Genomic DNA, 24897 nt, shown 5'->3' with positions numbered 1-24897 from the left:
CAAAACATCATGCCAGGTGCCTGACTCCTTAATTCTTCCCAAGAGAACTGGGTTCAGCCACAATCGCCTCGCTCTGCTAATCTTACACTTCTTCTTAAAGATTGTCTCAGAGAGCGGTCTGTTTTCAAAAAAGCCCTTCTATCGAACGGTAACCTCCAGAGAGCCGGAAAAAGCCGGCTTCTTCTCAAGGCCGTCTTTAATTGGCTCTGGCACGGAAATGTCAACAGAAGGCATCTGGAAAGGAACTGAATCCTGCTCACTTGGGAAAAAACCCAAGTCCTCTTCAATTTGGTCAGTAATGGCTGTGGGGTCAGGGGCCAAAGGTGCCTGAGACATCACATTCTTGTTGCAAAAGATTAAGCCTAGATTTTATTGTCAGTCCCAACTAAACCAGATCTATTGCATTAGTTGAAATGACTTTTAAGTTCTGGCTTATCAAGTTATGTTGATCCAATTTGTCTAGCAGAATTAAACTAACAATTGTATTTAGCTCTATCACAGATACTCAATTCACACTTGTTTCTCCTTTAAAATATATGCCTTTTTTGTTATAGAAATACTGTATCCTTGTTTGAATTCTGCTTAAACAACTTTTCCCCACCCATCTTGCACACCCTCCCTTTTTCCCTTTCCCCAATTTCTCCCTTGCTCCCCCCCTTTTTATGTGAAGTACCCTTTGAGAAAATATTTAAAAAAAACTTAAAAAGGAATGCAGAATTACATTTGGCTACTAGGTTCAAGTTGTTTTAGCCGGTGTATTAAACATGATTTTCCCCAACACTTTCCCTGTATGTGTTTGATTTCCTTTGCTGGAACTTGTCACACATTGATTTTATGGCCTTTTCATTCCTTTTGTGATGCACGTACACCCAAAATATTATTGTTCTTTTAAAAAAACAAAACCTCCATATGCTGTGTGAATCTGGCAGATACTGAAAACACATCATACAAATTATATATTCACTAAAGAAATAGGATTGGAGATGGCTTATTATTAAAGGCACACTTGAGGGAAAGCCCAGGTTTCCATGTGATAATACAGGTGTCTGTATTTTGCAGCAGATTTCTGTTTCACAGAACAGTTTCTATTTACATTTTAAGAAGTATCTGGTGGTTGATCATTGCAGGTTAGTGTTGAGTGATGCGGCTGAAGTGTTTTCTTCTATTGGTAGAAGACTTTTATTTTTACACTGATTTTCTTTTACTTATGGTGACCCTATAATTAATGCAGTTTGATACCACTTTAACAGCCATGACTCATTGCTATAGATTCCTGGGAGTTGTAGTTTTGTAAGGCACTAGCAGTCTGCAAAGCTACAACTCCCATTATTCCATAGGATTAAGGCATGGAATTAATGCAGAATTAATTCTATAATGTAGATGCACCCTTAGTTTTCTGTCCCCCCCCCCCCACTTGTCTTCATTTTGATTGACTGAACCAAGATGCTGTAGAAAACTTCTCTAGTCCATATCACTGACTTCAACATTATGTAAATCTGTTGTGATATACGTAGCCAAATACCAAATGACTGAGAATAAGGAGCTATATTTGATTTGGTCCTGGTGATTTTTTGTTTTGCTTTGAATTAAATAAACTTTACTAGTCATTGCCAGGACTGTCTCAAAATTTGATGAGTAACTGGGAATAAATCCCAAGGCATTTTTGGTACCCATTTGTTCTGTTTCAATGCAGAATACCATATGGAATCATCTGACAATTATTTCTAAGCAAAATTGATTAAACAGGCAGATAGAACATACTGGTTATATTCTATGATATCAATTTCTACTGGAGGGATCTGGCACCCTTATGGCGTTTATCTTTACTGTAGGTTTATGTAAGGAGTTACACATTTCTTCTTGCCAAAAAACGCTGAAGACATTAAATCTATTATGATCTTGAAAGCTACACATGGTCAAATCTGGTTACTACTTGAATGGAAATATAGAGGATAAGAGATAATTTCCATTATAGCACTTTAACCAACACTCAGCAATTATTTACATGTTTGTAATAAGTTCTGCATGTCAGAAGAATTCACCTTAAACCGTATATCAGCTCTCCCAGTTGTTTGCAGTATTTTGTAGGATTTTTTTTTCATGCTTCAACTCGCAGAAATGTTTGATATTGACCGAATAGATTGATTTTGACTGGGTTGTTTTATAAAAAGAGTTTTCTAACACCCTAGAGTAACACATTTTATTTGGCATAAACTTTAATGGTTTCTAGCCACTTCACTGGATGCAACTCCAATGGGCAGAGATCTCTTAAACTTGGGCCAAATAAAATTTATTTGCTCAAACAAACTAACACTGCTCTGGAAATTTTGTTATTTTGCAGTTACAGAATGGTTATATAACCAGTAGTACCGTTTTTCTTTTTCAGAAAATCTGGAATTAATTTTAATCTCTTCATTTTTTATTTTTTTGAGTATACTCTTACAATTGTTTTATGGGTATATATGTTTCCAGTTTGTTTAGAATACAGATCTAGAATTAGCTCTTTGAAATAGGTATTTCCAGGATGAGAAATCCAGATGTTGTTAGACTGCAACTCCTAGCATTCCTCATCGTCAGTTATACCAGCTAGGAATGCTGGATATTGCAGTTCAACAATATTCAGAAGACTGTCAAGTGTTCTAGCACAAAGTTTCTGAAACATTTTAATTTGTGACCCCTTTCAGCCTAAGAAATGTTTATGTGATCCTGGTTATATCTATGTACAGTAGAGTCTCACTTATCCAACATAAACGGGCCAGCAGAACGTTAGATAAGCAAATATGTTGGATAATAAGGAGAGATTAAGAAAAAGCCTATTAAACATTAAAATAGGTTATGATTTTACAAATTAAGCACCAAAACATCATGTTTTACAACAAATTTGACAGAAAAAGTAGTTCATTACACATTAATGCTATATAGTAATTACTGTGTTTACGAATTTAGCACCAAAATATCACAATGCTTTGAAAACATTGACTACAAAAATGTGTTTGATAATCCAGAACGTTGGATAAGCGAGTGTTGGATAAGTGAGACTCTACAGTATATAATAAAAGTCATAATATGTTTGTATCTACCTATGTATGCAGGGCTGTAACCAAGGGGCAGGTAGGAGTTCATACCCCCCCCCCAATTTTTCAGGTTTTTTTAAAAAACAGTTTTACTCATGAATTTTAACTGTTTAACCAAATCCCCATGAGTATCCACTGAAGTTTATCGATGGAGCCTGATTTCTAAATTATTTTGCATTATGGAACTATTCTTCATGATTCTCTTTAAAAAAAAGGTTTCTGGCTATGGCCCTGTATGTATATATCTATCTATGTTTGTAGGTATTTTCCAAAGTTACTCCCACATCAAGAGAGCCCTGGCACACATATCCATTATGAACCAACTTTGACTACTGGTGTGGTTTGGGGATAATTACAGATGATGATGGGAGGTCAAGTGGGACCCCCTTGGGGTCAAATTATTAATAAAACATAACTAGAAATATGGCAGAGGAAGCCACAGAGAGCGAGAGCCTGGAGCCTCGTTGAGATAGATTACGTGAACAATCGGAGGTACGGAGGAGCCCAGCAGTAGCTTCCAGCACCCTGGATACAGTCTATCTTCCCCCCTTATTACAAACTAACCCCTTTAATAAATGTGCACTGCAATACCTTATTTTGACTCTTTGTATCCTTTTTGCCTCCTGTGTCTTTCCCTTTCACCTTTTGCAGTAGGCCCTGATAACCACATGGCCCCACAGTCTCCATAGCCTTTGGAGCGGGGCTTCCTCCCTTCCTTTCCCTTCAAGATAACCTCCCTGCACCTCAGCTATCCCCCTTTGCCAACCCTTGCCCCCATGGGTACCCTGGTTCCTGTGAGCGGGAACCCCCAGTATCCATGGACCCCTGTGTATCTATAAAATAATATTTTGTGTTTAATATAAGATTATTTGGAGATCAAGCCACCAATCAAGTTCAGGTAACTCCCCCCCCCCCCCCCCCGTCCAATGAAATACAGACAAGCTATAACAAATAAATCAAATTTTCAAAGGTTGTTCCAGCTTACAGCTTTTTTTTTTTTTTTTACTTCTGTGCTTTGCCTGGGTAGTTCCAACTCTTCCTTGGAAGCTGATCTCTTACACTGAAGAAAACATTCCTCTCTTTCTTATAAAGGGGTCTATGTGAAATAAGACCTTCTTGCTAATGTGTTCACAAATCCAGCTTGAACATTTCTCTTCCTCTTTTATTTCTTTCCTTTCCTTTCTTGGTTTGCAAGTACTGTAGAGTTGCTCACAATTAATGTATGTTCCTCACAATACCAGTAGGGGGAAATAAGTACCTCTCAAATGGGACGTTCTGTCTGAGGAACCAACAAAAGCATCAGTCTCAATAAAGAGCATTAGTAGAATTTTTTATGCTTATATTGTGTGAGGGTTGAATTTCAGCAATATATCTACTAGGCTTGAGCGATCCATGAGAAAATTGATTCTAAACTCGCTTCAAAAGTAGGGGGCGCTAGCGTTTCGTTTCTGATGTCATTTCCGAATTTTGCCCCTCAAAAATTTTGAAATTTAACGAAAATTCGTTAATTTCAAAAGTAATTCGTTAATGGCGGACGCGCATGCGCAGTGGCAAAAAAAAACAGCCGGGGGGGAGACTTTGCAGGTTTCTCCCGCCCTCATTTTTTGAGCTATCTTCTTCAAACTTGGTACAGTGGTAGAACAAATTTAACACTGATAGCTCATGAAAATTCAGAACATTTCCCTTACCCTCTGATTTTTGGCGAATTTTTATAGCTTTTATAATAAACCATTTTATAATAATTGCAGAAATCTGTTCCTGGTTTGGAAGTCTTATTTCCTGTTTCATTGGGTTGTATTTACTTTGAAAGTCATTGTTCTACTTCAGAAACTTTGTTTTTGTGGCTGAAACTTTGTTAAATTGGTGGACTCAGGAAACCATAATGCACTACACCAGGAGTCCCCAAACTAAGGGCCGTTGGCCAGATGCGGCCCTCCAATGCCATTGACCTGGCCCCTGTCCTAAACTTTACACTTAGGGTTGACTTAAGTCTGAAATGACTTGAAGGCACACAACAACAACAATCCTAATTTTGGACTATTTCACCACAGTCTGGCCCCTCAACAGTCTGAGGGACTATGAACCCCTGCACTACATTACACCATGGTGTCTCTCTCTCTCTCTCTTTTTTTATGAATGCTCCCATGAGAAAATGTATGGGTGAACTACAATTCCCAAAAGTCTTGGGTCAACCATCCAAAACCCCCCTAGGATTCACAGCTGGTGTGTGCCAAACTTGGTCCAGATCCATCACTTTTCTTCTTATCCCAGATTATCTGCAGAGAGAACTCATATAATCCAGTTTAAATCAGATAATCTGAAACTAGATCCTGGGATATAGGTTTAAAGCGCCCCAATAGCAAGCAGCCAAGCACTCCAGCACACCCAGACCTCTCCCCGCTCGTTCTCCAAAGCGGATTAAAGCGGCCCATTGCAAGCAGCCAAGCACTCCAGCACACCCAGACCTCTCCCCGCTCGTTCTCCAAAGCGGATTAAAGCGGCCCATTGCAAGCAGCCAAGCACTCCAGCACACCCAGACCTCTCCCCGCTCGTTCTCCAAAGCGGATTAAAGCGGCCCATTGCAAGCAGCCAAGCACTCCAGCACACCCAGACCTCTCCCCGCTCGTTCTCCAAAGCGGATTAAAGCGGCCCATTGCAAGCAGCCAAGCACTCCAGCACACCCAGACCTCTCCCCGCTCTTTCTCCAAAGTGGATTAAAGCGCCCCATTGCAAGCAGCCAAGCACTCCAGCACACCCAGACCTCTCCCCGCTCGTTCTGCAAAGCGGATTAAAGCGCCCCATAAGCAGTCAAGTAGTCCAGGACCCCTTTGCAAATGCTTGCCCCCTCCGAAACATTCGACACCATTCGAAAAATTGGCAATCAAGGGTTCGATATCGTGGGATACATACGACAGGATAACCTTTTTCTAAACACAGTTCAAAAGTGACAAAACATACGAATTGGATACGACATCAGAAGGATTCGAATTTTTTGCCCAACCCTAATATCTACTCTCAAAACATTTATATCATTTGGGGTGCCTTCCATGTTTCGTATTATGGACAGATGGCAAAGTGACTTTTACAGGACCTAAGTTAAATACGAGGTTAACTACAAAATAACATACTGTTGTTGCTATCGCTGTTTACCTTCCAGTTATTTCCCATGTATGGCAATTCTAAGACAATCCTACAACAGAGTTTTATAGGGCTGAGAATGTGTGACTTACCCAAGATCACTCAATGGGTTTCCATGCCTTAGTGGGGAATTCTTCATCTTGGTCGTCTTCATCTTGGAAAGAAGTGACAAGTGGAGTGCCGCAGGGTTCCGTCCTGGGCCCGGTTCTGTTCAACATCTTTATTAATGACTTAGACGAAGGGTTAGAAGGCACGATCATCAAGTTTGCAGACGACACCAAACTGGGAGGGATAGCCAACACTCCAGAAGAAAGGAGCAGAATTCAAAACAATCTTGACAGACTAGAGAGATGGGCCGAAACTAACAAAATGAAGTTCAACAGGGACAAATGCAAAATACTTCACTTCGTCAGAAAAAATGGAATGCAAAGATACAGAATGGGGGACACCTGGCTAGACAGCAGTACATGTGAAAAAGATCTTGGAGTCCTTGTGGACAACAAGTTAAACATGAGCCAGCAATGTGATGCGGCTGCTAAGAAAGCCAACAGGATTCTGGCCTGCATCAATAGGGGTATAGCGTCTAGATCCAGGGAAGTCATGCTCCCTCTCTATTCTGCCTTGGTCAGACCACACCTGGAATACTGTGTCCAATTCTGGGCACCACAGTTGAAGGGAGATGTTGACAAGCTGGAAAGCGTCCAGAGGAGGGCAACTAAAATGATGAAAGGTCTGGAGAACAAGCCCTATGAGGAGAGGCTTAAAGAACTGGGCATGTTTAGCCTGCAGAAGAGAAGGCTGAGAGGAGACATGATAGCCATGTACAAATATGTGAGGGGAAGTCATAGGGAGGAGGGAGCAAGCTTGTTTTCTGCTGCCCTGCAGACTAGGACACGGAACAATGGCTTCAAACTACAGGAAAGGAGATTCCACCTGAACATTAGGAAGAACTTCCTCACAGTGAGGGCTGTTCGGCAGTGGAACTCTTTGCCCCGGACTGTGGTGGAGGCTCCTTCTTTGGAGGCTTTTAAGCAGAGGCTGGATGGCCATATGTCGGGGGTGCTTTGAATGCGATTTCCTGCTTCTTGGCAGGGGGTTGGACTGGATGGCCCATGAGGTCTCTTCCAACTCTACTATTCTATGATTCTATGATTCTAATTGAGCACTGCTCTCCGGAGTCCTAGGCAAACATTCAATCCATTCAATATACACCCTGCATCTCAAAACAAGGACAACCACTATGTTGAGAAAAAAAACTATTGCTAAAGTGAGGGCCAGCATGGTGCAGTGGTTTGGTGTTGGTTTAGGGCCCTGGAGACCAGGATATGTCTCTGGGTGACCTTGACCAAGCCTCACACTTTCAGCATCAGTAGAGGTCAGAGCAAACTGCCTCTCAACAAATTATAACAAGAAAACCTGGTGACAGAGTCACCTTAGTTGTTGCCATAAGTCAGAGGAGACTTGAAGGCACACAGAAAAAACAACATCAGCAGCCCCTGTAATAATCATCAAAATCTGGAATGGTTGGTTTAAATTTTCTCACTGGAATGTTTTCTTATGATTTCACACAACCTTTTTGCATACAGTCAAATTCTTACAGAAATTTGAATCAAAGCACTGCTGAAATATCTTGTAATTGCTGTTATAATACAGCTCTGATAGATATAAAGCTACAATTGTAAATACACCTATTCTGAACTAATTAAAAGAAATAGCCATGTTAGATTATTTTGGCATAAAAAGATTTAAATCACCCTTGAGGCTACTGGATGCAATCTAGAGAAACTTTCCTGGATTCCAGGCCACTTCATCCGGTATAAGCATAATTTGCGATTTTATTTTCCTTTTTAAAAATTTTCTTTAGGATGGGGGAGTAATTCTGTTAGCAGACCTTATTTCCATGTAAACACATATAAAACATGTCCTGGTAATTCAGATCTCAACAGTTGCATTTTCTGATAAATTAAACAACTTCATAGAATGGAAGATCATTTACGTTTGATGACTTTTGAGTCCTCTAATGACTGTACCTGATACTCTGTTGAATATAGTGCAGATTTTAATGGGCAGGCATTGAAAGGCATTGTCAGAATATTGCCTTGAAATGAAAGTCCTTTGAGTCATCACAGCAACCAGAATGTCTTGACTACTTCCTCAGGCTCCTGGTCAACTGTCCAAAAGAATTACATAATCGTTACTCATTAAGGGCCCGTCTACATGGCCCAAATGAGGTGGGGTGGAGGTGAACAGACACCATGGAGTCCAATGATGCATAAGGCCAACTCACCCTTATGCCTGCCATGATCGCTTAATATGTTTCGTGAGTAAATTTCTAAAAATCCCCCCATAGTGATAAGTGACAAAAATGTTTAATAACTCACTGATTGCATCATAACACCTGTCATAATACAAAAATATACTTGTGGACCTAAGCTGTCAATTAAAGCAACATACATTTAGCCTCTTCCATGTGGGTTTGCATTGCTCACATGATTCAAGTCTGCTGAACATTTGTAAACACTGTTTGGTGTATGTTTGGAGTTGGATGGCTGAATTCCTATCCTCTTATTGTGCACATACTTGGCTGGTGTGCACAGACATTCCAACCTGCACATACTGTTTGGTCTGTGAGTGATGCTCATATTATCTGCCTCCCATGCTCCCCGGAAACGAACTTGTTGATTTTTTAGTAACTCACTATTACACAGATCCTGTCTCTAGTGTGATCAATGTTATGGATTGATGATAATAAATCGAAGCTCCTATGTGTACCCGTGATCCAGAGACACCCGCCGAACAATAACACGCCATTCAGGTTTGCAGAACAAAAACACAGTAACTTTACTGATTCCAAGAGATCAAAACAGTAGTATTTACAATGGTACTTCTGATCACTTACAAAAGTCCACAGTCATAAATTGTCCTTTCTCAGTCCACAAATCTGCTTCAGAGAAGAATACAGTCCTGGTTCTTCTTCCCTTTTTCCCAGCAGCAAACGGGCCTCAAAATAGCAAAGCCTCTTTAAGTACACTGCTCCCTTCACCAGCAGAACTCAGTCAGCACTGAAAACTTAGAATCATAGAATTGTAGAGTTGGAAGAGACCTCATGGGCCATCCAGTCCAACCCCCTGCAAGAAGCAGGGAAATCTCATTCAAAGCACCCCCGACAGATGGCCATCCAGCCTCTGTTTAAAAGCCTCCAAAGAAGTAGCCTCCACCACACTCTGGGGCAGAGTTCCACTGCCGAACAGCTCTCACTGTGAGGAAGTTCTTCCTGATGTTCAGGTGGAATCTCCTTTCCTGTAGTTTGAAGCCATTGTTCCGCATCCTAGTCTGCAGGGCAGCAGAAAACAAGCTTGCTCCCCTATGACTTCTCCTCATGTATTTGTGCATGGCTATCATGTCTCCCCTCAGCGTTTTCTTATGCAGGCTAAACATGCCCAGTTCTTTAAGCCGCTCCTCATAGGGCTTGTTCTCCAGACCCTTGATCATTTTAGTTGCCCTCCTCTGGATGCTTTCCAGCTTGTCAACATCTCCCTTCAACTGTGGTGCCCAGAATTGGACACAGTATTCCAGGTGTGGTCTGACCAAGGCAGAATAGAGGGGTAGCATGACTTCCCTAGATCTAGATGCTATACTCCTATTTATGCAGGCCAAAATCCCATTGGCTTTTTTTGCCGCCACATCACATTATAGGCTCATGTTTAACTTGTTGTCCACGAGGACTCCAAGGTCTTTTTCACACGTACTGCTGTCGAGCCAGGTGTCCCCCACTCTGTATCTTTGCATTTCATTTTTTCTGCCTAAGTGAAGTATTTTGCACTTGTCCCTGTTGAACTTCATTTTGTTAGTTTTGGCCCATCTCTCTAATCTATCAAGATTGTTTTGAATTCTGCTCCTGTCTTCTGGAGTGTTAGCTATCCCTCCCAGTTTGGTGTCGTCTGCAGACTTGATTATCGTGCCTTCTAACCCTTCGTCTAAGTCGTTAATAAAGATGTTGAACAGAACAGGGCCCAGGACGGAACCCTGCAGCACTCCACTCGTGACTTCTTTCCAGGATGAAGAAGACGCATTGGTGAGCACCCTTTGGGTTCGTTCTCTTAACCAATTACAGATCCACCTAACTGTAGTTTTGTCTAGCCTACATTTGACTAGCTTGTTTGCCAAAAGGTCATGGAGGACCTTGTTGAAGGCCTTACTGAAATCCAGATAGGCTACATCCACGGCATTCCCTGTATCGACCCAGCTTGTAATTCTATCGAAAGTTACTTGTAACTTGACCAAACTGGTTCTGCAGCAGCAGAACAGAAACAGTATCAAATCCCCAGGTCTTTGCAGACTCAAGCAATTGGTTTCAGGCAATTGGTTTCATTTTCCAGTTAACACGCACAGTACAGTGCCTTTGCAAACCATGACAATCAGGGTTCCATCACAGAAATGCATGCTCTCAATTCTGTCTCAGACCTGTAGCATCTACATTTTATCACAAATTTGCTAGACTTTTCAAGATTCCCATCAGATATCCTTGTTTGTGTAAAGATACAGAATGCTGAATACATTCTAGGCTGTAGAGCACCACACAGATTTCAGTGCCACACGGAGAGGGCAGGTAGTGTAGAAGTTGCAGTATGTGGTTCATCACAGCTTATTATGTGGTCTGGTGAATGGCTTTCCTCGGTGACATGCCTCCTGCTACTCTACGGAAAAGGGGAGGGTAGAAAGTGGGACTCATTCAGTTGGGTCAGAATTTGAGGATTTGTTCTCTATAAGAAACTATTAGAGCCATGCTTGATATTTTCACTGAATGGCTCAAGGTATTAAGTTATTTAACATTTAACTTCAAACATTATTTCACTAATTGCTCTGGATAGAAAGACATGGTCAAAAGACAAAGTAACATAGTACTTTGCCTGCCATTCTGTAGATGGCGTGATTGAGTCCTGATGGGCCTGCCTTTTCTGGTGGTCATATCCAAATAGTAAAAATTTGGGTAAAAGACACAGGCAACTAAAGAGAGGAATTTAGTTTTGTAGTTAACAAAATTGAGCCTCATTGGGCTTCTTGGTTTTTATCTATCTCCCCATCTGCAGAATGACTGGCAGACACTCTACTACTATGATAGTTTGCCTTATTGCAAGGCGACACAATTCAGAGCAATGAATGGAATGGTATTCAAAGTTAAATAACTTGATTTCCACAATCAATTAAATTAAAGTATTGAACATGGGTCTAATATTTCTTATAAAGAAATAATTAAACCCAGGGAAAATCATTGAATTGTAGAGTGCACTTTTTGCCGCTCCACATATTTGTCAGCAAATCCTTTTTTGTTTCATTTTTTTTCAAAATTGACGGTGCATTAGATTTGTGTAAATATGGTATTTGAGGTATGTCTTCAATTGTTGCAAACTGAGCTCAAAGTGAGACAATACAGTTGGTCCTCCATATCCACAGGATTCAACCAACTTCTCCAAAATATTTTTTTAATCCAAAAAGCAAAGTTTTGAGTTATTTGCCATTTTTGTTTGGAGACTGTTTTATTACACCATTGTATATACCGGGGCTATATATCAGCAGATTTGGTAATCTATGGGAGGTTCTGCATCCAAATCCCACTGATATTGAAGACCAATTGTGGTTTGCATTCAGATAACTTGGCAAGAAGAGATGAAAGGAAAGGGCTGAATCTTGCCCTTCCCAGTGTCATGGCCAGCAGCTCCCAGTAGGCTGTCTGGCCTAGCTTTGCTCCTTCTGGAAGCACTCCCTTGCATTTGTAGCAAGCTATTGAAGGGTTAATGATATCTCCTTCCCTGGAATAGGGAACATATCACAGGCCTGAGGGATTAGCTGTGAAAGATTAATGAAACAAGCACCAGCTGAGATCTCAAGATAAAGAGCCCCTTTGACTGGTTTTCAAGAATTTCTGGCTTTGACTTTTGGACCCTGACAAATGGTATTTCTGACTTCTGGACTCTGACCTTGGCTTTTTTTGTTATCCTTGTCTTGAATCCTGACTCTATGGTTCTTTAGACTACTGGCATTTCTGATTCTGGATTGTGATCTTGGCTTTTGTTTGTTCCTGATTTGGCTCTGTTGCTTCTTTAATTTTTGGTAGCCTGTCTTTGACTCCAGCTGGTCCTGGGCCTCGAAAGGCAGCCCTAGGGGTCGCCTCCAAAAGGGGCTGTGGAACAAAGGGGCCAGGACGAGGCCCCCAACAATAGGGCCTTCCTCTCCTTAGTGGGGTCTGGGAATTTTATGGATTGAAGGCATGGGAGGGCATCTCACCCAGCCATTCTTCCCCACCCTGGAGTGAACACAGTTCGACACCAATTTCAATTGCAACAGCTCCATATGATAGGATCCAGCACCCTGACAAATGGTATTTCTGACTTCTGAACTCTTACCTTGGCTTTTTTTTTCTTATCCTTGTCTTGAATCCTGACTGTTGTTCTTTGGACTACTGGCATTTCTGATCCTGGATTGTGACCTTGGCTTTTGCTTGTTCCTGATTTGACACTCTTGCCTCTCTGGCTTGACTTTGGCTAATTGGACTTTGGAAATTAGTATTGGCTGATTTCAAGGGCTTCCCTGTTAGTGGACTCTTGACTTTGGCTTATTCTCCTATTGTTGAAACCTAGGCTCCTGCTATTGTGGCCGAATTCACAACGCCCAGCAGTCCCAGGCAAAAGCCAACTGTGCTAGCCTACTTGTGTGTTCTTCTCATTAGTAACATCTGCCATCTTCACCAGGCTTGGATATTGTTTTCACAAGGTCTTTAGCTTTTCTCTGCCCAAAAGTGCTGGTGCCTCACTAAACTACAAGTCCCGGGATTCTATAGCATTGAGTCATAGCAATTTAAAGCAGTGTCAAAATACATTAATTCTAGTCTAGATGCACACCTGGTTTTCATTTGTGAAAAATTGGAAGGGATGTGTATATGCTTAGGCTTTCTTTTCAAAATAAATCTTAAGGTGTCTATTGCTACTTCTTTTTTGTTTTACCTACCTTTGTACGTGCTTGTGACAAAGAAGTCTGAGGTGCTTTGTCTTGCCTTTATGGAGCAATACTAGAACAAAGCTTCTTATTGGTGGGTGGGCCTGAGTCCCATTTGGGGTCCCCTAATTCAATTGGAGGGCGCCTCTGGTGGTGCAGTGGGTTAAACCACTGAACTGCTGAACTTGCTGACCAAAAGGTTGGCAGTTCAAATTTGGGGAGCGGGATCAGCTCCTGCTGTTAGCCCCAACTTCTGCCAACCTAGCAGTTCGAAAACATGCAAATATGAGTAGCTTAATAGATAATGCTCAGGCGGGAAGGCAATGGCACTCCAGGTAGTCATGCTGGCCACATGACCTTGGAGGTGTCTACGGACAACGCTGGCTGTTCAGCTTAGAAATGGAAATGAGCACCTATTTGGACACAACTACCGTGTTTCCCCGAAAATAAGACAGTGTCTTATATTAATTTTTGCTCCCAAAGATGCTCTAGGTCTTATTTTCAGGGGATGTCTTATTTTTCCATGAAGAAGTATTCACATTTATTGTTGAACAAAAAAATGAAATTTTATTATATACTGTACAGCATAACCAGACAAACTGTGAATCCTATCTAGAATTTCTTGTTACTACCAATATTTCCGTGTACAACACTTTATGGTACGTACATTTACCAAGCCTACATGCTCTGGTGTTCTGTTCTGCGGGCATGCTTCCAAACAAAAACTTTGCTAGGTCTTACTTTTGGGGGAGGCCTTATATTTAGCAATTCAGCAAAACGTCTACTAGCTCTACTAGGGCTCGGGCTGTGGCGCAGGCTGGAGAGCAGCTGCAATGAATCACTGCAATGAATCACTCTGACCAGGAGGTCATGAGTTTGAGGCCCGCTCGGAGCCTATGTTTGTCTTGTCTTTATTCTATGTTAAAAGGCATTGAATGTTTGCCTATATGTGTAATGTGATCCGCCCTGAGTCCCCTTCGAGGTGAGAAGGGCGGAATATAAATGCTGTAAATAAATAAATAAATTGGTCTTACTTTCTGGGGATGTCTTATTTTAGGGGAAACAGGGTAGACTTAATGTTGGGGGAAAACCTTTACTTTAATTCAATTTTTTTTGGGGGGGGGGGGGTCCTGAAATGTGTAGGTTGCCACCCAGTGGCTCTTTTAGGCATTTTCATGACTCCAGGAGGGAAAAAAGGGCCAACAATATTTGCCACTTCAGGCTGTCAGAACCAAATCAGAAAAATGCAAAAATTATTTATGCAGAAATAAACAAGTACTCACTAGTATGCACATTGCCTTTTATCTTTAATAAATGGTAAAAGAATTGGTTTAAAATGTCTTTATGATCAGTAAATGTTTGATTTGTATACTTCTATTTTATATAGAGTCTCGCTTATCCAATCTTTGCTTATCCAACATTCTGTGTTACTCAATGCAGTCTGCCTCTTAGTAGTCAATGTTTTGTAGTTTTGTGTTTCAGGTGTCCCTTGTTCCCTTCAAATGTTTTCAATACATTGCGATGTTTTGGTGCTAAATTTGTAAATACAGTAATTACTACATAACGTTACCCTGTATTGAACTGCTTTTTCTGTGCATTTATTGTAAAACAAGATGTTTTGGCGCTCAGTTTGTAAAATCATAACGTAATTTGGCGTTTAATACGCTTTCCCTTAATCCTTCCTTATTATCCAACATTTTTACTTATCCAACATTCTGCCAGCCCGTTTATGTTGGATAAGTGAGACTCTACTGTACCTATTTCATATTTTATATACCCGGGGTCACGTAAAAAGAGGTGGCGAGTGGGGGTGGGAGAGAAAGGCGAAGGAGCCCTGCTCCAGAACAGGAGAAGGTCAGCACTGGCTCTAAGCCTCTTCCTTCCTCCCTCCAAAGGCCTCGGACTGGGGCAATAATCATCATAATGGCGCTTCCAGGGAGAAAACACCCGGACATCCTCCCCGGGGAGGCTGGCGATGGCGGTTTCCCTCCCCGGCTGACTCTTCCACCCAGAGGGCTCCTGATGGCGCTGCTCGGGGGGTCCCTCCCCGCGCCTTCTTCCCCCGCAAAGGGACGTGGGAACCTTTCTCCACCCCTCGGAACCTTTGCTGCCGAGCGCCTGTTGCTGCCCGGGGGATCCTCTGGGTGGCTCCGGCTGAGGGGACGCTTTACTGTTGCGGACCCCAAGCGGAGGGAGAGGGAGAGAGAGAGGGGGAGAGAAAACGAAGAGGAGGCAGCGGCAGCGGCGGAAACAACAACGACGACGACGACGCGGCGGCTGAACGTGGGCTGCCGGTGTGCCTCTGTCCGAGGCCTGGCCCGCAGCCCCGGCAGGAGGTGAGACAGAGAGAAAGCGCGAGAGAGGGCCGCCAGGAAGGATGGCTGGCTGACTGGCAGGCAGGGGGAGGGACCGCTCTCCAATGGAGGAGGCTAGAGGCGCCGGGGGATCGGTGGGCCCGGGAGGGAGGGAGGGAGGTAGAGCCAGGCCCGGCGCTGTTGCCCAGGGAACGGAGGCCTCCCGCGCCGGCTCCGGCTGGGCCTGGGCCTGGGCCTCGGAAGGCAGCCCGAGGAACAAAAGGGCCAGGACGAGGCCCCCGACAGTAGTGCCTCCCTCTCCCCAGTGGGGCCTCGGGACTTGATGGATTGGAGGCCCGAGAGGGCACCCTTCTCCACCATGGAGTGAACGCAGCTGGGCCCCATTTTTACCTGCCACAGCTCCATGCGACAGGATCCTGGCGGTTGCAGTTTTCACAAGGTCTGTTGCTTTCTCATCTGCCACAGTGACACTCACAGGATTCCGTAGCATTGGCCGAAGTGGCGTCAAGCTGCATTCATTCAACAGTGTGTAGATCAGGTATGGGCAAACTCCGGCCCTCCGGGTGTTTTGGACTTCAACTCCCACCATTCCTAACAGCCGTAGGAATGCTAGGTGTAGTAATGTCTAGTACTCTTCATATAATCCACATGTATATCTTGCATTCAACTATTTTCCCCATGAATATTAAACAAGGAAAAACTACCAATATTAATACAAAATACATACAGTAGAGTCTCACTTATCCAATATAAATGGGCTGGCAGAACGTTGGATAAGCGAAAATGTTGGATATTAAGGAGGGATTAAGGAAAAGCCTATTAAATGTCAAATTACCTTGGAAGTGTCTATGGACAACGCTGGCTCCTCATCTGAGAAATGGAGATGAACACCAACCCCCAAAGTCGGACATAACTAAACTTAATGTCGGGAAAACTTACCATCACCTTTATCTTCTATTATTAAAGTACATAGCACATATTATGTTGATGTGCATAATTTATTTTCCTCATGATTATATAATAACCAATATTGACTTAAATTCAATTAGCAGAGATCTTTCTGGATCTTACCTGTCAGATAGTTACCTGACATTCTTCAAGAAACCACCAACCCGCCCACCAGTGCAACCTATTACTAGCTTCACACCCATTGATCAAGGTTGCGTCACTACTAGCTTTTTCTAAGGCCTCTGGTTGTAGATGGATCCATCCATTTCCCAGGTTTGGATATGAATGGGGATTTATTTGTTCTCCCAAGGAATGAGGCTCTTCAGTATTTGCACATGAGTATCACATAGGGTGGATTAGTAGGGTTTTTTAAAAATAAAAAATGTTATTTTTGTTTTATGAATAAAGAAACTTAAGTAGCAGTTTAAAATCTAGCCTGCCTTTGAAGGAGTTATTCGTTTCTGTTTTTTACCAGAAGTATTGAGAGAAAGCTTTGAGAACTGCACCTGCCAGATTGCTTGTCTTGGGCCCCTTCCACACAGCTGAATAAAATCCCACATTATCTGCTTTGAAATGGAATATATAGCAGTGTGGACTCAGATAACCCAGTTCAAAGTAGATATTGTGGGATTTTCTACCTTAATTTTCTGGGTTATATGGCTGTGTGGAAGGGCCCCTGGTGAAGCTTATCAGATGCCTTGTGCTAGGTCACTATGGGCCTTTCCACACGGCCATATAACTCAGAATATCAACACAGTAAATCCCACAATATCTGCTTTGAACTGGGTTATCAAAGTCCACACTGCTATATATTCCAGTTCGAAGTTGATATTGTGGGATTTTATTCAGCTATGTGGGAGAGGCCTATATCTCACTATTTGTTGTGGGGGGGGGGGGTTAACTGTAGCTGCTACCGAGCATCTACAACAGGGGTCCCCAAACTTTTTAAACGGGGGGCCAGTTCGCGGTCCCTCAGGCCGTTGGAGGGCTGGACTATCGTTTTAAAAAAATGAACAAATTCCTATGCACACTGCACATATCTTAGTTTGAAGTAAAAAAATAAAACAAAAATAAATACAGCCTCAATATTAATCATAATCATAATAAAAATAATAAAGAGGGTTGGAAGAGACCCCTTGGGCCATTTAGTCCAACCCTCTTCTGCCTTTGTGCACCAAAAGCACAAGCAAAGCACCCCTTAATAATTATTAATTATATAATAATTAAAATACCATTATAAACAAGCAAAGCTTTGGAAGGCACGCACCGGGCGAGGGAGGAGACGGCAAAGGTGCGTGCCTTCCCCTCCTCCCTCGCACCACAAGCACCTTCCTCGACGGAGGAAGAGGGAGCCACCGCCACAGGGGCTGGATAAATGGCTTCGATGGGCCGCATGTGGCCCCCGGGCCTTAGTTTGGAGACCCCTGATCTACAAGATTCAGGACTCAAGTAATCATAACTCTCAAGCAACTGGCATTTTTAAAAGAAATAATCTGTTAAATAAACTGTTTTTGTTAAACAGTGTAACAATGTTGCATTAAGTTCCACTTGTCTTTATTCATCTTAATTACTTACAGTTACAGTTAATTACAGTTCTTAATTACTGTATTTCAAACTGAATATCAGGTCAGTACAGGGTTTATAGTATGGTATAGTGTGGGGTACAGTGTTAGGCCTATTTTTAAATAGTAACTCACCTACTAATCCCCATGGGTGCCGGTTAACTGAGAATCTGCTGTACAAAAGGTTGCATGTGTTCTTAACACATTGTAACATTGATGGGCATGCAGGGTAGAGCTTGAAAAGTAGGCACATAAAAGAGAATGTATGCAAAAGTGTTTACAGAAAATTAGTTTTTTCCTGATTTAAGAAGAAAACAAGGACTTGATAAAACAAAGTGCACTGTGCTTCAGGCTTGATGAAAATACATAGCATAAGGCAGCAGTAGGAAAAATAAGCAAATGAGGCTGATAGAAGACACATTTGTCCAGAAATTATTTTTTCATTGGTACGAGTAGTAGAAAATGAAGTATAGTTGGCTGGTGTGTGATCCGGGCCATAAAAGCCTTCGACAACACATTGTGTGTATTTGTCTCTCACATTTCTTTTTGTTTTGAACGGGAAGTTTTGCATGTGCCCTGTACAATAGACATAGAAGCTTCTATATCAGAAATAACTGTTCTACAATCTCTCTAGTAAGAGAGCTGCATGTCAGGAATATGAACACTCTATATTTTAACAAAGTAAATATGGAAAGAAACAAAAAGAGGACTCGTGGAAAGGAGGACTTAGTTCCACCCTGTTTCCCCTAAAATAAGACAACTCCAGAAAACAAGACCTAGTAGAGGTTTTGCTGAATTGCTAAATATAAGTCCTCCCCTGAAAGTAAGACCTAGCAAAGTTTGTGTTTGGAAGCATGCCCGCCAAACAGAGCACCAGAGCATGCAGGATTGGTAAATGTACGTATTATAGTGTTGTACATGGAAATAATGGTAGTAGCAAGTAATTCTTGATAAGATTCACAGTTTGTCTGGTTATGCTGGTTTGTGATGACAACTACTGAACAGAATATAATAAATGTTCATTTTTTTTTGTTCAACAATAAATGTGAATTCTTCTTCATGGAAAACTAAGACATCCCCTGAAAATAAGACCTAGCGCATCTTTGGGAGCAAAAATAAATATAAGACACTGTCTTATTTTCGGGGAAACACGGTAGTTGAAACAGAGTTAATTTTGACTCCAAACAGTTTGGTGCGTATGTGATCAGTGTCTGTGCAAGAACAGTATACTTCCCTTTATATGGGAAATAGAATGCCCATGCTTAATATTAGATAATTAGAAATGTCTTAAAGAAGATTGAAACCCTGATCTTACAATATTTCAAATCCTGGTCTTCAAATCACAGTAGGCTACTAGAGGTATTTGTATTCCATATTGGAAAAATAAAGTTAAGAGCTCACCTTCTCCTAAAGCTCTGCTATTTGAGCTATAAGAACAATTGGTTTCTTTCTTAATTTAATCATTATTTGATAAAAAAAAACAAACCAAGGCTAACCAACAGCATATTGCTTTCGTGTGAGATAATGAGAGAGGAATTTATGGAAAAGAACAGAAAGTGCCATGTGGAATTGCCAATGCAGTCTTATATTGAATTATTCCGAGGTTGCTCATCCTTTCTGTGTATCTATAATCCTTACTTTACTTTTTATTTCTTTCTACATTCTTCTTTGCTTAGTGAGAAAGTATCATCTTTATTGTTGCTCTTACTATTATTACTGTTACTACTAGTACTTTTATAACACAGAGAAAGGAGGGCATATGGGGCAGAGGCAAACAAAAAGCAACAATTGTTTCCATAGTTTTGGTTTAGTTATAGAATAACCGAGAACAAACTGTGGGAACTAGAATAGTACTCCCAAGACACTCTGTTCCTTAATCAGCACATTTCCTAAGAGTTTATGGGAAGGAAACTTTGGCCAACATAGTTCTCTGCTTTTTATGATAGTGGTCTTAATTTTCACTAGTATATTTACTCCTGTGAACACTTACCTCAACACTAGCCTTAACACATTAAATAGAGGAACTAATTTGCTTGACCTTCCAAAATGTGGCACTATTGCTTTGGAAATTTAGCCACCTGCCAGCTTTCCAAGGTTATTAGGGCCTAAAGATTCTTTAGGAATTTTGAAGTAATTTTCCAGGTAGAGTTAATTGCATAAGGCTGGATCTATGGTGCCATACAACGGGTCTTCAGTGATCATATAATGCAGCTCCAACTGCATTATATGGCAATATAGATGAAGCAATCTATATTGCCACTTCAAGCAATCTTTCAGCATATGAAGAGGTTATTTCTTTTTAGACTGTTTTTATTCAGAAATGTTTGAGTTCAGTTCTGTAAAACAGAATTTCTGCTCCCACTCAGCAATACAAGAAGCAGCACTACAGCAATAAAGATTTCCATTATACTATTTATTTTGTCAAATGATGCCTTAATGCAAGATTCTTCTGATAATCTATCAGTCATTTTATTTATATCCCATCTTTTCCCCAAAAGTGAGACTTGAAGCTGTTGGGACTCAAGATAAATATGGGTGGAACATGCCTTCCATACTTCACCATCTCTAGGTTAGGCGGTTAACTTGTCATGTCTTGCTCTCTCCAGATTGTAACTCAAGGGTAGATGTTACAATTTATCAGAGTACAGACACACTGTACGTAGCAGGGACAATTAGAATTATATATTTATTTATTTATAACAAGACTTCATAATATACTGTAAAGTTTAGTAGACAGAAATCCAGTCATAGTACAAGAATAATAAGCAGAGTTAGACATAGTAACATGTATTTATATAGGGTCAGTAACCTCTGTTATCAGACCTAATTGTGTAGCCTTTTGGAGCTTCCTGGTTAGGAAAAATCTAATTTTGTTTCCCCTTTTGAACCTTTGTGTAAACTTACATTTTCACCAAAGTCTTTCCAGGAGTCCTGAAATTGCGTGACCTGTATTTCTTGACGGTTTCTGAAATTGTTATTACTTGTAGGTTTCCTTTGATACAAGGTTTTGATCCAGATGTTTGACTCCCATTCAGTATGGTCTTGGCTTCGTGCCTTGTCTGGCAGGTGCTTGCTTAGTTGTCATTCTATGATGATTTTGATTACTAAGGGTTTGCTAGGCACACTACATTAACTCTTTTTGGTATCTGTTGGTTGTGATCCTATTCTGTGACATTCCTTAATACATTTAGACTTATCTCAGACACACTAATAAGTGATCATTATGTATTCAACAATAGGAAACTACATTTTACCTTGGCACCATTGTATAGCTTCCCAATCTAGCATTTGAGATTAACCATAGACCTTTTATCTCAGAGCTTCTTTGATGTGCTTGTGGTATGAGTTTTGGCTACTGCATCTTTTAATTCTGGAGTTAGTTATTAATCCATTTGTGACATTTCTTTAATGTTGTTACTATTTTATTACCTACCTCTCTGATTTTTTAACTGTTTGTTTATTCTTATTTTATGTAGTGTCTGTTATTACTGATTTAATGTTTTGATGCATATTGTATGTTGCTTTTGTTTGCATTGTTGTTATCTTGTAAGCCGCCCCAAGTCCCTCCAGGGAGATGGGGCAGGATACAAATAAAGTTGTTGTTGTTGTTGTTGTTGTTGTTGTTGTTGTTGTTATTATTACAGATTTTTTTTTGCTAAAATTTGTTCCTGCTTAGTTGCAGATCAAAGAGGCAGTGATATCTAATCAGTGATATTCAGATTGGTCCATGAACCCGTGCTTCTCTTCCATCACTTGCTGGTTCACACCAATTTACCAGGCAAGAAAAATCAGTTGTAGCCTAAGGAGGAAAACATGGTCTCTAGCATAAAAAGACCTCACATTAGACAGCCTGAGCAGTACTGTTCCATGTTTTCAGAATGATGCTGATAGATTTGATGTGGTGAAAATGTAGAAACTCCTAAGCCTGAACTCTTTCTGTTACTATTTGTATCATTTATGGCTGATTTTTTTGGCATTTCTGTAATTTTTGTTGGCTTATGAACATTGGACTTCTGATTTTAAGGCTTCTGGTTGGGAATAAGTATTGCATTTCCTAAACATTTGATAGATATGAAGCACCACTTAAAACTTTGTCTATCACTTTTATGCATATTCATTTAGTATAATCAAATCTGGGGTTTCTGCATCCCTGAAGACTACACCTTCCAACTTAGATATTTTTTATAAACCTAGATGTGCGAAAGATACCTCTCATGTGAGAGGCAGACTACATATGCTCAGAATCACCTTGTTATATTTCACATAACACTCATACTGAGCTGTAACCCTGAAAAGAAATTGTATTGCCAAATACTATTTTATTTTTCCTTTCTTATATCTATTTAAAATCTAAAAATATTGATACATTTTAAGATGATTGAATGTAGTTTTGTTTAGCCCAAGAACTAGCTGCATTAAGAAAGTAAAGGGAGGGTATATACAACTGGTATAGCTAACCGTTAGCAGAGTCCTGAGGCTCAAAAACCTTTAATATTTTATAGAAAAGAGAGTTTGGACAACTTTAGCTGTTCAAGCTGTCCTCAGGCCTTTATTATGGAAAAGTTTGAAAATTTCATCCTGAATATGTTTGTGTAAGTTATATTGAACAGTAGGATTTTCATTGTTAGCTACTGCTAACACTTTAGGTTCATTGACACTGCAGAATTAATGTAGTTTGACAAAACTTTAACTACCATGGCTGAATGCTATGGAATTATGGAAATTGTAATTTTACAAAGTCTTTAGCCTTTTCTGCCAAATAATCCTCACCAAACTACAAATCTCAGGATTTCAAAGTACATATTGAGCTATAGTGTTTAAAGTAGTGTAAAATTATATCAATTCTACAGTTTAGATGCACCCTTCAGATTTTTGTAATCCTATGAATAAGAGAACTCCAAGACAACCCTACCATCAACAGCCCTGTTCTGATCTTGCGAATTCAGGGCTGTGGCCTCCTTGAGTATATCCATATGCAATATTTATATTTCTGTTTTCCTAATCTGTTCTATCTTGCCACACACTGTTGTCTTTTTTAGTGAGTCATGTCTTCTCATGATATGGCCAGAGTATGACAGTTTAGTCATCTTGGCTTCTAGAGAGAGTTCAGACTTGATTTGCTCTAGGACTCATTTAATTATTTTTTAAAGCACTCCAGAATATCCACAGAAATCTCAAGCAGCACGTTACAAATGAGTCAATTCTCTTCCTATCAGCTCTTCGCTGTTCAGCTTTCACAGCTATACATAGAAAATGAAAATGCAATGGCATAGACAATTCTAACTTTGGCACTCAATAATATATCTTTATACTTGAGTATTTTGTCTAGTTTCTTTATAACTATCCTTCAAAATCGTGCTCTCCTTCTGATTTGACTGCACTCTCCATTTTGATTAAAAACTGAGCCCAAGATGTAGGAAATATTTCACTGTCGTGCTCACTTCAAACGACCGGCATGAAGACAGACCACTGGTAGCTGTTATCAAACAGGATCTTTATTGAAGAACACTCGACATGAACAAGTCGAGAATGACATAATGTTTACATACAATCACCTTTATCACCTTTGTTTCAACGTCACATCACACGTAAATATCATCACTACAAAACAGTTACTCATCAAAAATGTTTTGGTTTCTCTCCTGAGTTTCCCAGGCTTCGCTGCCAGGTGTTCCGTGTGAGATGTAGAGGAGTGTAATTTGTTATGGCTCCGATTCAAGAGCTTGCAAACTCAGCTCTTGGAATTGGTCCCATGACATGGTACTTCCCCCCCGTCTTACGATTTCTTCTGTATCCCGTTCGTCTTGATCCTGCAATAGAACAAACACGGAAACTATGTATCCACTTTATCCAAAGTACCCATATATTTTTTTAGTAAGCTACGATGGAACACAGGGTGTATTTTCCCTAGGCTTTTTGGCAATTGCAATTGGAAGGTTACTTCGTTTATGATTCCCTGTATTTTAAAGGGTCCAATAAACCTAGGGCTTAACTTTTTTGAAGGTAGTCCTAGTTTTATGTTTTTTGTACTTAGCCATACTAAGTCTCCCCTTTCCAGCTTATCGCCCTCCTTCCTTTTCCGATCTGCAAATGTTTTGTATTTTTTGTGAGCTTCTTTCAAAGCTACAGTCACTTGGTCCCAACATTCTTGCATTTGAGCTTTCCATTTCTCGGCCCCCTTTCCTCCATTCTCTGGCCACTTCGGCAATTGGGGCAAAGGTTGAACTTCGTGTCCATAGATTACCTCAAATGGGGATTTATTTGTTGCGGAGTGAATCATGGAATTAAACGCTAACTCAGCAAATGCCAACCACTTGGACCAATCATTTTGTCTTTTGTTTGAATAAATGCGAAGGAATTGTCCAAGTGTTTGCTGTGTGCGTTCCACTGCCCCGTTCGTCATAGGGTGGAATGCGGAACTCATGCTCCTTTCTGCCCCTAACATTTCTAAAAACTTCTCCCAAAATTTGGCTGTGAATTGGACACCCCTGTCACTGACCACCCGGCTGGGACATCCGTGTAGTTTGTAGATGTGATTTATATATAACTCAGCCAGTTTTTCTGCTGATGGTAGCTTTGTAAGTGCTATGAAATGGGCCTGTTTGGAGAATAAATCTAATACAGTCCATATATAACGATAACCCTTACTGGCAGGTAATTCCCCCACAAAGTCCATTGCTACACATTCCCAAGGTCTGGTAGGTTCCGCCACTGGCTGCAATAGTCCCATTGGTTTTCCCCCCGGCGGTTTATTCATAGCACAACTGTTACATTGGTTTACATAATTCTTTATGTCCTTTCTCATTCCTGGCCACCAACATTGTTTCGCTACAGTCTTGGTAGTTTTTGTAATCCCCATGTGTCCTG

The 24897-nt window shown here is 40.8% G+C and overlaps 1 protein-coding gene across 3 annotated transcripts in view; it reads left to right on the top strand.

Moving 5' to 3' along the window:
- The first annotated feature begins 15402 nt into the window (after nt 1–15402).
- rad54l2 (RAD54 like 2) overlaps nt 15403–24897 on the top strand; it is a 122578-nt gene continuing 113083 nt past the window's right edge. For 2 of the 3 annotated variants that reach the window (XM_003217632.4, XM_008105082.3), the window contains exon 1: nt 15403–15541. The gene's annotated coding sequence lies outside the window, so the exon portion shown is untranslated. Of the gene's footprint in view, nt 15542–15721; nt 16059–24897 lie in introns of those variants that run through there. The other variant, XM_062970069.1, reaches the window with a different exon arrangement.

Source organism: Anolis carolinensis, chromosome 2 (genome assembly GCF_035594765.1).
Source record: "Anolis carolinensis isolate JA03-04 chromosome 2, rAnoCar3.1.pri, whole genome shotgun sequence".
Taxonomy (NCBI): domain Eukaryota; kingdom Metazoa; phylum Chordata; class Lepidosauria; order Squamata; family Dactyloidae; genus Anolis; species Anolis carolinensis.
The sequence above is the reverse complement of the archived record's forward strand: the minus strand, read 5'-3'. Positions and strand labels throughout refer to the sequence as shown.